Raw genomic sequence first — 12,411 nt, 5'->3', positions numbered from 1 at the left:
AGGCTGGCCTGGTAGCACTTTTTGGAGCCCTCTCAATAAGTCTCGCCAGACCAGCGCATGCGCTGGGTCAGGCGAGACCTAAAAAGCTAGAGATCTTGCAAGGCGTTGGGCGAAGAGTGTTCATGTGACCATTGTAGTAAGGAATAAGTCTCTATGAGCTTCCTGGTTTTAGACAATCTGAGGCCATTAAAAGCCCTTTACAAAACCCCAAAATAAAATAAAACATTAAATTAAATTTAGAAACTGGAACTTAATCTTCCTCCCTCTACCAGGTATGAAACTCCTTAGCGATTTACTTATTATTAATGCACCCGATTACTGGTTTTGCGGATTTGTTTTTACAGATACAGTCAGAACACCACCTGTTTCTCTGTATATTTATTTTTAAATAGTGGAAAGAAATTGAAAATGAGCCTTCTTTTGGATTATTTTCAATGCGGTAAGTCATCACTGCGAGACCAAAGACTGTGTCCACTGTCAAAGAAGGGACTTTAAAAGGTTTTCTAGTGACGGGCAAAGGTGCCATCATGAGTTAAATAGAAGTGGAAATATACTAACTGCAGCTTAACTTTTTCAGAAAACATAAAATAAGTATGGATAAATGCACGTAAAACATTTAACAATAATTATAGATAAATGCAGATGGTAGTATTTTCTGAAGACCGTTTACAAAAAGTCTCGCCAGAGCAGCGCATGCGCTGGCTCAGGTGAGACCTAAAAAACTCAACTCTGCAGCAGTAATACCACTGCTTAAAGCTTTTGATGTCACTTCAAAAAGACTCGTACTACGAAGCCATGGTTGTTACTTATTAGGTCTCGCCTGAGCCAGCGCATGCGCTGCACTGGCGAGACTTTTTGTAAACGGACTTCAGAAAATGCTACCACACACATTTGGTGGAGGCCTAGAGCTTGCAGTCACGCGTGCGCACGCGCGCTTACGAGCACAGGTGCCATCTCGCGGGCACCCTTACAGCCGCGATTACTTTCACTTTCGCGGCACCGAGCACAAGCGGCATCTCGCGGCACCCTTACAGCCGTGATTACTTTCACGGCACCGCCAATGATTGTTTCTTTATCATTCTACAATAACGCCGTGAATTTGAAGTGTGAGGCACAATATCTATTAACACGTAGAAACTCCACTTTTGGAAGCAACACAAGAACGAAGTTAAAGCGAAGCCGCCATTTGCAGCGTTTCCAACCACGCCATGGGGTTATTCCCGTTTGCCACTGTCGCGAGAACAAACAAAAATCAGCAACTGGCAGGTACATGGCAAAGAAAGAGAACGGCAAGTGATTGCAGCTTCTCTCGCGCTCCAGGGAGGAAGCAGTCCTGCTGCAGGCCTCCTTCGGTTTTTCCCGCCAGAGCCCCTCCTAATAGCTTCTTAAAGCTTGAGCGATTTCACTCCTGATTAACAATTTCTGGTTGTCTACGTAGTATCTTTAAAGGAATGAACACTACACGAAGCGCTCTGCGCATTCATTTCTTTTCACCATTATAAGAAGTTGTTTAAAGCTATAAAATAGAACAAAACAACCCCATTGTACATGTACATACGTACATTATTAATAGAATTCACGGTTTTAAGGAATTTACTCTTTAAACTTTTCCGTCTGCATTTATCCATAATTATTGTTAAATGTTTTACGTGCATTTATCCATAGTTATTTTATGTTTTCTGAAAAAGTGAAGCTGCAGTTAGTATATTTCCACTTCTATTTAACTCATGATGGCACCTTTGCCCGAAGGTACACTTTGGGCTTTAGTGTTATAAGAAGCCATACACGGTGCATCACTGGTATACAAAAATTAGCATTGTAGTGTAAACATATGTATGTCTGCAGCTGTGCAAAGCTTCACTAGAAAACCTTTTTAAGTCCCTTCTCTGACAGTGGACACAGCATTTGGTCTCGCAGTGATGACTTACCGCATTGAAAATAACCCAAATGAAGGCTCATTTTCAATTTCTTTCTACTATTTAAAAATAAATACATACAGAGAAACAGGTGGTGTTCTGACTGTATCTGTAAAAACAAATCAGCAAAACCAGTAATCGGGTGCATTAATAATAAGTACGTCCTAAATCACTAAGGAGTTTCATAACCTGGTAGAGGGAGGAAGATTAAGTTTCTAAATTTAATTTAATGTTTTATTTTATTTTGGGGTTTTGTAAAGGGCTTTTAATGGCCTCAGATTGTCTAAAACCAGGAAGCTCATAAAGACTTATTCCTTACTACAATGGTCACATGAACACTCTTCGCCCAACGCCTTGCAAGATCTCTAGCCTTTTGTTTATCCTGCTGAAATGGGTTCTATATAGAATACATTTAAAAAGTTTAGTGTAAAAAGAATCTCAAAAATTTGCAGTTTCTAAACTACTGTAAACAAATTCAAAACATGTTTACGTAAGTCCCTATGGAAACTGACTTTGTGGTTTACAATTAGGGCTCCAGGTTTTATGTTTATGTTTTACCTCTCTCTCTCTCTATCTCTCTCTCTCTCTCTACACCCCCTCTCTCTACACCCCCTCTCCCTCTACCCACCACTACTCTCTACCCACCTCTGTCTCTACCCTCTACCCACCTCTCGCTCTCTCTCTCTACACACTTCTCTCTCTCTCTCTCTCTCTCTCTATCTCTAAATGGCAGCCAGAGCCTGATAGCACTGCTTGTCCTTTAAAAAAAAAAAAGCATTGGCATAGCCAATAGGTCTTGGCTTTGGGGCCTTATAAGTTTTTAACCATACAACAATTAATGTTGTTGCAGCAAGGATATTGTGCTGCATAACTAAATACTTATAAGGTCCCAAAAGCGAGACCTATTGGCTATGCCAATGCTTGTTTATGTTATGCAACTAACAACCATTAACAAAGCCAATAGTACTGGCTTGTTTTAGGTGTAATGTTACTTGTTATATGATATATCTGGAAACAATGACAGAAGCAGCAAATTACCTCTAGGGCGTGACAATATGCTAGGCGCAGATTTTTTTATTACTTTGTAAACCACGCCATAATTACTCCGACCACGCCCCTTTGAGAACCCGCCCCCCCCCCCCCAGGACCCCACCCCCTCAGTTTTATCATCCCACTCTCAACGCCGTGGCTCATCGTGATTTTGACTAAGAAGCGGCAACAGAGGCCATGCATTGGATATTCTAAAGGGAGGGGGGGGGGGAGGAGTTGACTCAGCGCGCTTGGGGAGCTGTGGCCCTATGTAGTGTATCAGTCATGTGAGGGGTCCGCGTCCTGACTTCTCAGAGGTAGGAGGGGGAATCAACCACCTGCTTCTCCTCGCAGGATACAGTCTTCAATAAAATCGCTTTTTCCTGCCACATAAAATTGCAGTCTAGAAATGTAGTTCAGTTGGTTCAAGAGTGCACTGAATTAGATCAATGCACGAGACTGGAATAGTGTCCATGATGACATAAAGACACCTGGCTCCAAATATTAACAACTTTAGAGTTGACACTCCACACCCCAACTTCCTGGCATAATTCGCCTGTACCCTATCTTCCAACTAACCTCATCCTTGCCATGCCTCCTTGTTGCCCTATTACCTGTTGTGCCCTTCAGCCCTCTTCTTGGCACCGCTACGTATGCCACCACACTTATTTTACGAACTCCTTACTCAGAACACAATGCACCTCGCCCCAAATTCTCGTCATGACAACTCATGCCTCCGGCCCCTCCTACAATCACAACAACCTACACCTGAAAACACTCCAGGGTCTTCAATTCACTTAACCCTCATTGGCGTAAACCCTAGCTTGTTGGCACTATCCTCTTGTGCTATTCACCTAGCCTTCCTCCTCTTTGCAACATCCCGCTATAACACGCGCCAAAACATACACGCAAGAACGTACAAGCGTGGTGTACGTCTACTGACTTGCTTTGCAGTGGAAGGATTTTAGAAAAAAGAAAGAAACACGTCTTAAGCAATTTTAACACAAAAATGTTCCTCCCTGCTAATCAGAGGTGTAACGGGATACACACACGTGTCTAACTTATAAGTTGAAAACATAACGCTCATAAACTCTCACCTAGCAGGGTCGTCCTCAGCCGCTTCCTGCCCGGTGCGGCCCTCCATAGCAACATCTCTCCCGGTTCAGGGCCGACGGAAATCAGACAATACGTTGAGGGCGGACCACAGCCAGGCCCTACGGTAAGAAGACTGAACAGCGTACTGAGTTCTAACAAAGAGCTAGAATGTTAACTTTCTTATCGCGGGCAATCGTGGGCGCCATGCTTCTAGGATAGAAGAGTACTTCATTGATGGAGCGAGTAGCAGAGCATTTGGAAAAAATATGTTTCTGATCGTATATTTTCTTAGACTGCATATTTAATATTTTCTTGGACTGCATATTAAAAGAGCGGACTGGTGTGTTTTTATCCTTTTGGTTTACTCTGACTATCACTCATTGAGCTTTAAAAAGTATCTAAACACGAGGATTAAAGGTATTTTTAAGACTACATTTAAGCAAATCTAAACATCAACAATTATACTGTACCATTAAAAAGTAAGCTTAAATTAATTCTCATTAATGAACAAAAAAATTAAATTTAGAAGAGGGCAGCAACGGGGTAAAAGCTGAAAATCGCCATTCCTTCTCGTTTTGACCGTGCCCGTGAAGAGTCTGTGGCATATTTTAGGTATTAACAGTAGGGTTACTACATTTCTCAGAAAAAAAAAACACATGTGCTATTTGTTTACATTTTCCTATTCTGGAAGAGCCAGGATCTGGTAGATGAATAAGAATGTGTGCTAAATCCTAGTATTCATTGTAACCTTGCCATTTTGCCTCTGTTTATTTACAAAACATATAAACAGCCCTCAAATACTCCTTAGGAGAGTTCCTTTGTGTTTGCTGTTTAAACTGTATATTTCTAAGAGGGAAAATACCAGATGCCACTGACTTTCCATTATTTTTTTTACTGCCTTTGACTTAAAAACTTTAACTAGTAATATACTGGCTCAGTGGCAGCACTGTCTGACAGCAGAGCCTCAGGTGGTTCCTCAGTTGGATACATGGTTACTACCCTTCCAAGAGAAAATTACCAGCCATTTGTTCACATTTTAAGATTCTGCAAAGTGATGGACATGATTCTTAAGTACAACTACATATGAAACTGTCTGTATTCATTTTTCGATCAAGGCATGCTGTATTGGAGTATGCACTTGAAGCCACGCCCATATTTGTCATTGACTTGTGTCATTGTCTTTCGTAAATGCTGGCTTCTGATTCGTAAATAGGAATGTTAGTACCTCCTTAGTACTGCCTTGTCTTCATTTGTAACATCCCATGGCGACTGGCCCTTTTACTTCGGTTGTTACATGTTATTTAGTCTGTAAGCACTATTTTCTTTATTGCGTTTCTCTTACTGCAAGCAGGACTTGCGCTGCTTCAGCTGGAACCACTTGTGTTTTTTTTATGCAGCACGGCCGCTTTTTATCTTATGTGTTTTTAAATTACCAACATGGGTGTCAGCTTTCTCCTTAACCCGGGCTCCCGCTTTCACTTCAACACAGGCGCCTGCTTTCACTGTAATCCGGGCGCCTGCTTTCGCTTTAATAGGGGTGCCCGCTTTCACATGCTCCCCCACCCCACTCTTTCTAGTTTGCTAGCAACATTCCGTATGGCCGGCAGCTTTTAACAAGCATTTACAATGCAATGGTCTCGGCATTGGTAAAGTTAGAGCTATTGGCATTGCTCATGACATTATTTGTATTTATGTTTTTGTTTTTAAATCATTTAAATAAACGGCATTGTCATGAGCCATGCCAATAGCTCTAACTTTAACAATGCCGAGACCGTTGCATTGTAAATGCTTGTTATTATTAAGTGCTGCTCTGGTTCTGATCCAGACTTGTCTCAATGAATTGTGATTTTATAGCTTTTATTGCTGAATGAAATGTTTGTTTTATCATTGTTCTACTGATCTTGCTGTGTTTTATAGATTTTATCTGAAATAAACAATGAGTTGATAAAACAAATATTCAGCGATAGTGAATTGTGTTTTCAATGATGTTATTTGGTAGCAAGGCAGCAACTCACTAATATTACTGCACCCAATATCCGTGACACCTTTCTGTTTCCCATATGTGAGGTCCTGTTTTGATTTAAAATAAACTGTTTATGTATCTTGCATGAAACAATAAAACCAATTTTATCGCTGCAAAATATCTGTAATATACGCTCACACATCACACACATTAAAAAGAAATGAAAGAAAACAAAATTTACAACAATCTGTTTAAGAATTATTCAAGGTAATCAGGGCAAGACTGTGCAGAACAGATCTGACTCTATCGGTGGGGTTGGGGCTCTGAAAGCCTGGGCCCTGGGCCAAGGCACACTTTGCCCCTGTCTTAAAACGTCTCTGCCTGGTTGCTCCTCAAAACATTGGCCCCAGTAAAGTGGGCTCTGTGGAGGGTGGTATGTATTTCTTTCACCCCCACAGCGGAAACTCAAATAAAGTACACAATGCGCATGAACTAACAACAGCAGAGAACAGCCCTGTGTTAGCACGCTGATCTTTACAGTTGATGGATATGTCAGAAGCAAGGTTCAAATTCGAAGGAGCCAATCCCCAACCAGGTTTAGCATTTAGCAAGGCATTTACAGCAACGGCAAACCTCTTGCATCTTGACTCACTGTGAGGGAAGCAGTGTGTATTCTTTTCAGCACCTATCAGAGTTTCATTTATTCATACAACAAACAGCAAGAAAGAAAATCGCCCGTTTGCCGGAATCAGGCACACGTGGGTTGTGGAAAGGGGCTGGTGTTTTGTTCTGTTATCTTAGGAGCAGGGAGCCTGTCTCCAGACTGTGGAAACCCCTCATGATGGAAGGTCTGCGACAAGGAAGTAAAGCTGGAGTAATCAACGGACCAGTAAATTATCAAAATATTTTAAAAAAATAACCGGGCGCAGAGGAAGTAGAATTTATGCTAAGAGAGACCATGTCAGATATGGCTCTGTGCATTCATTAATTAACGTGTGGAAACATTATGCTTGAACTGGTAGATAAATAGGACGTACAAAGTGTGCTGGTTTACTATGACAGCAATCGGGTGCTCCTCTGCGCCAAACCAAAGGTTTCCCGAAAGATGCTCGAATGCCGAAAATAGTGTTTTCTCACCTCTTTGAAAGAATTCATAAAATTGCGCACAATGCCATGGTAGAGTGCTCCTTTCCTAATCTAGCAATAGCAGGAAGCAACATGCAGCTGTTTGTCGGCCTTATCTCGGAGAACAGCGCGCGCTGATTTGTTCACTTCTTTTTCACTGGTGAGTGAAGACGTGTCAGAGGAAAGCTCGTGGTGTAGACTTGGAAGCGGTCTCAAAAGCTGATGAGTGACGACATGCACGCTGAGGGCCTTGAAGCCTGAGTACTGCTGATGAGCAATCAGTAACTGTGGTGTGGGGTTTGACTAATCTTTTTGGATCGCCCCTGTGGTCGAAAGCAAAGGCATTTCTGCCTCTCTCCGTTTGTAACAAACAGCGAGCAGCATCCGGGTCCTCACGCAGAGGCCTCCTATGCTCAAGAGAACCCTCGCAGAGGCAGTGCGTAACAAGTAGCTTCAACGCGTCTCACAGGAATAATTTATTTTGTATTTGTACCTAGAGGTGGAGTTAAGAATATTCGCTGGAGAGAGTCGGTCTTTTTACGAACAAGGAGATCAGGTGAGGGAGCAACGCCGGGACACCACCGCCTTTCTCCGAGGCAGAGAAGAACTGCCTCGGAGAAACGCAGCCTCGGTTTCGGATTCGGGGGCGTGTTTCTTTTTCTCTCCTCTTGCCATTGGCTGGAGGAGAGAAAAACACGCCCTGCGAAAAGCAACGAAAAAACACGCCCCCCGATCCGAAAAGGACGGGGCTTCAACGGAGTGACTGGACCTCTTCTCCAGTGGCTGGCCAGCATTTAAGAGGCCAGCCAATGGAGAACAGGAGAGAAGAGGGGCGGGTGCAAGCCCCTCTTCTCAAAGTCACTCAAAGTCATTAAATCTCGGAGCGAGACTGCGCAAGCGCAGCCATCGCTAGCCGAGACCTAAAAACCCTGCATTATCTCAGTGCCCCGCCCACCCCGTCGCTGCTTGATCTCGCTCTGTCGCCCTCGTGTCTTTTTCTCTCCACCACCAACCAGACCTAAAGCCCCGCCTCCTCCACAAGACTTCCTCCACAAGACCGTTTAAGATCCTTTATTGTTTTGTCTTGCTTCTACGAATCTCACCAACCCAGAACAGTGGTCCTCATCCTCCCAATAAAATAGGCCTGCATTCTTACAAATAAATAGTTTTGTACCTCAAAAGGCTGCACCCCAACTGATGCAATTTGCATCCTTTATGCCCCAAAAACCCCATCCTCCACTAGCCACAACCATCTCACCCGATAAACACTCCTCTCCTTTTTTATAAACATAAAACTCTCCCTTCCCCAAGGTTTGCTTCCTTCCCTAAAGAGATTTCACAACCACGTCTGTTCCGCCAACAATGGTGTAGTAACGAGGTCCACGCAGGTAGGATGTAGTTCAAGATATTTTATTGTAATAGGTTACAGGTTCTGAAGAGCAGGCCCACCAAGAGCAGCCTGTCTGCTGCTCAGCCCATTCTCCACTGTCACTTTACCTCACAGGCTCCCAACATTCCGAAGCGCATCATCACTCCAACATTCCATGCAGCACACAGCACAAACACACTGGCTGAGCTGGAGGTGAAAATGGCATAACATAAACATGGATAGGATACTACAAACTGACTGCGGTGACAGGAATTTAAAGTGGTTTGTTTCTTTGCTACAGGCTGCCACACTCCCAAAAGTGTGCGCCTCTCACTCCAAACACTCCAGCATGCGACGTTTATGGAACGACTCGGTCTCTAGCGGTGCTGACACTCCGACCCTTGCAGGGGAGTAACTTTATATGCGCTGGGGCAGCTAAGAGCCACGCGGGCATGCTAGTGCTGTGTGGAGGTCACAGGCAAGACAACTAAAAATAGAAATAGAACCAACATATATACCGTCTTCCTCTCCTGACTGGGTCTGTCAAGACTGGGGCATGTTCATGCAGACCCCTTTTCCACACAAATTACCTGCGTTAAGCTTTGTAACTATTGTTAGCTACACATGCCTTAGAAAGTAATAGACATAGAAAAGGCACAAATGGAAGGGGACAGGAGGTAAGGATTCTCTGGTGACGCAGACTGATGCAACCGTCATGCTACAAAGTCTTGTGTGTAGAGATATTAAGGTGTCCTCTAGGCCTGTTTATGTCTTTTGTGGGTTCTTGTGCTTAACATGTTCTTTTTTTCAGTATAAATGCAGTGTGAGCACAATTCAGGTTGTCCCACAGCAAATAGAGGTAGTTGATGTCTTGGTATTTCTTTGTTTGCATTCTCTGTACTTGTAGTTTTTTTTTGTCTAAGAAAGGTGCAAGACTTTGTGTAACAAAATGCAAATCAATGTATGAGAGGACCTGACAGGCTAATTAGACCTGACATGGAACATTTCAATGTCTCTAAGGACTCATCACTTTCTTCTTTACTTCAGAAACCTCAACCCTCACATCAACCTTTACCTGTTTTCCAATCCACCAAGGACAAACCTGTAACACAACCTTACTTCCCTAATTATCTCAATTTAGACTCACTCTTGTAACTGTATTTGGTGTTACATGATACATACACACTTGATAATTGACTTTTTGGTGCCAATCTGTTCCTGAGCCATGGCCAATTAGATTGCTTCCTTCACAACCGTATTGAACCCCTCTACTAGATCATTCTCTTGAGGATTGTACAAAGATGTTGTTACGTATCTTACCTAGAGTTGCCACCTAGCAGGTTGTATAACAGCATGACTAGTATTTTAATGTCCCTACTAGTACAAAAATGAGGAAAATCACCTAAAGCCTGTATTTGTCCTCTAATTTGTACATACTTTAAACAGCAAATGGAAAAAGAGAACAGGTTAAAACATGTTCTTCGGCTGTCTTAATGACCCCTGATTGAAAATGTAAGTAAACAGGGACAGAAAGGCCTACGACAGGCTACGATGCAAGGCAAGATGTGCAATGCATGACCGCCCGGACATTAAACAAAATCAATATCCACCATACACAGGGAGAACACTTCTAACATAGATTCCAACCAGCATTGCACTTTTACCAAAAGTGATGCTGCCTTTCAGCAGAAGAACATCTGGCAAAAATACTTAGCTGACATCGCAGTAAACTCTAACTTAACCTTCCATAATTTTGGTGGCCCATTTTCCACATACTAAATGAAAGGGCACAAGTTTAGGGTACACGGGGGTCTACCCACTCTTTTCACAGGGTGGATGCCGTCTCCTCTGCCAAGAAGTTGGGCCCTACAGAAATATGCTGAACTGGTCCCAGTGGCATTTTTAGATATTGGGATACATTCAGTAGTGCCTGCACGTTGTCTGCTTTAATTCAGAGCTGCTACGTGAGCGGGGGGGGGGGAGGGGAAGTGCTTTGTTATATAAAATTTCAGCTGTGCGCAAACCATAGGCCAAGTTAATGGTCCATCAGGCCTACTTTTGTTTGAGTATCCTGGCTGGGAGATATCTGGAACCTCACACCTAGCTGCAAATGCAATGGAGGGGAAACAAGGGCTCACAGCTTCTTATCACTTCATGGGTACTTAGGAGAGGTATGCTTTTGACTTTTTTCAGTCCCTCCATATAAGACATATGCATGCACTTGTTGCAGGGATTCTGTTTGGAAACAGAACTGTGCCTTGGGAGAACAGGATGTCAGAATGTAGGGACTGAGTCTCTCTACCACGTCAGTATCTGTAGGCCAAAATTCGACTAGCTCACAGTGCCTCAGGTTTCGGCAAACCTAGAATACAAACCTCTAGTCCCCAAGGGAATCATGGAAACAGATCATCAGTGAAGTATTTCTGTCGGTCCGAATATATCGCAAGACACTTTTTTCCCCCAAACAATCCCACCTGTTACTTGGAACTGCTGAAATGTTCACAAGGGACAAGTCTCTTTTTAGCTTATGTGAAGCTGAGTGAGGCGTTAACACCTTGTCGACCAGTTCTGTGGCAGAGCGTTGTGGAAGGTAATGGCTATTTATCAGCAAAGAGAAAACAGTCACAAATTATATGCAAAGGAATAGAAAAATTAAGGAAAGTGTTATCCAAACATTTATCCAAGGAGAGACCAGATAAGTGTGTTTGAGCCATGAAAAGAAAACAGAAGCCTGTGTAGGCAGAGATTCTAAAATGGAGGAACTGTCAAAGGAGTCGGATAAAAAATCACCAAGACCCACATAATAACCAGAAGCAGTTTGGTGAAAAACAAGAGCCACAGGTACAGTAAGAGTACCAGTGAAATGCACGAGAGGTGGGTCAGTAGAAATGCCAACCGCTGCTGTAGACACAGTAGTAAGTCCAGCACTCACTTCAGTTGTGTGGCTGGGATTTGTAGCAGTACTGGGAATCACCTAAAGTTCACCCCCCAGCTGGGAAGAAATAGCTTTGTTGGTGTTCACAAGCTGCAGAAGAATTTCCTGCAAGGCAGCAAAAGGAGTTAAGGAACTAACAAGGACTCATCGTGGGTTGCTATTTAGAACTGTCCACATGATGCCATCATAGTCTTTATTCGAATATAAATAATTCATACAAGACACAAACATATACCAAGAACAAAATTATTGTAAATCACGTTCCTTATAAAATACATTAAATCGTTCATTAAATACCTACAATTTGAGGTTTAAAAAAAGAATTAAACATATCAGCAGACTGAGGATGAAGTCAATTTTTTTAAAAATACAATAAAACAAGCATTTACAATGCAATGGTCTCGGCATTGGTAAAGTTAGAGCTATTGGCATTGCTCATGACATTTTTATGTTTTTGTTTTTAAAACATTTAAAGAAACTGCATTGTTATTTACAATGTCAATAGTTTAATCACTCTCAAATGCGAGACCTATTGCATTTGCACCCACACACAGATAAATATTGTAAACAAGTAATGGAGAATTGACGTCAAAGCATTATGAGCAACATTCTGTGAAATGTTTATGACATTCAGAAATTCACAGATAATGCCGGAAAACCTTACTCCTAGGTAACTTTAGTATTTCCATTTTCACATTAGCAAAAACACAGAGTTACACGTGCTCATGTGAAAATCTGTCAATCAACTGCATATTCATTATCCCTACACCCCCTTTCCTCATCATGAAAACAACTAAACTACTGCCTCTGTAGACGTACATTTACAACCTTTTCCTTGGAAAGAGATTGGAGAGCATTTGGTTAATACCCTTAAAAAGTAATTACGTGGGTCACACTGCATTATAAACATGGAACTACCAATTACTTGCAGCACATGTATATAGATTTGCAGAAGGCGGCAAAAAACCCAGCCTTGCTA

General features: G+C 42.5%; 1 protein-coding gene across 1 annotated transcript in view; it reads right to left on the bottom strand.

Annotated features, from left to right (window-relative positions):
- Window positions 1–4,180, bottom strand: part of SLC35E2B (solute carrier family 35 member E2B) — a 287,965-nt gene extending 283,785 nt beyond the window's left edge. Inside the window, exon 1 of the mRNA XM_085609395.1 lies at window positions 4,043–4,180. The gene's annotated coding sequence lies outside the window, so the exon portion shown is untranslated. The remainder of the gene's footprint in view (window positions 1–4,042) is intronic.
- Window positions 4,181–12,411: the final 8,231 nt, after the last annotated feature.

The sequence above is a fragment of the Triturus cristatus genome, chromosome 1_2, assembly GCF_964204655.1.
Source record: "Triturus cristatus chromosome 1_2, aTriCri1.1, whole genome shotgun sequence".
NCBI classification, from domain to species: domain Eukaryota; kingdom Metazoa; phylum Chordata; class Amphibia; order Caudata; family Salamandridae; genus Triturus; species Triturus cristatus.
This window is presented reverse-complemented; position numbering and strand designations above follow the sequence as displayed.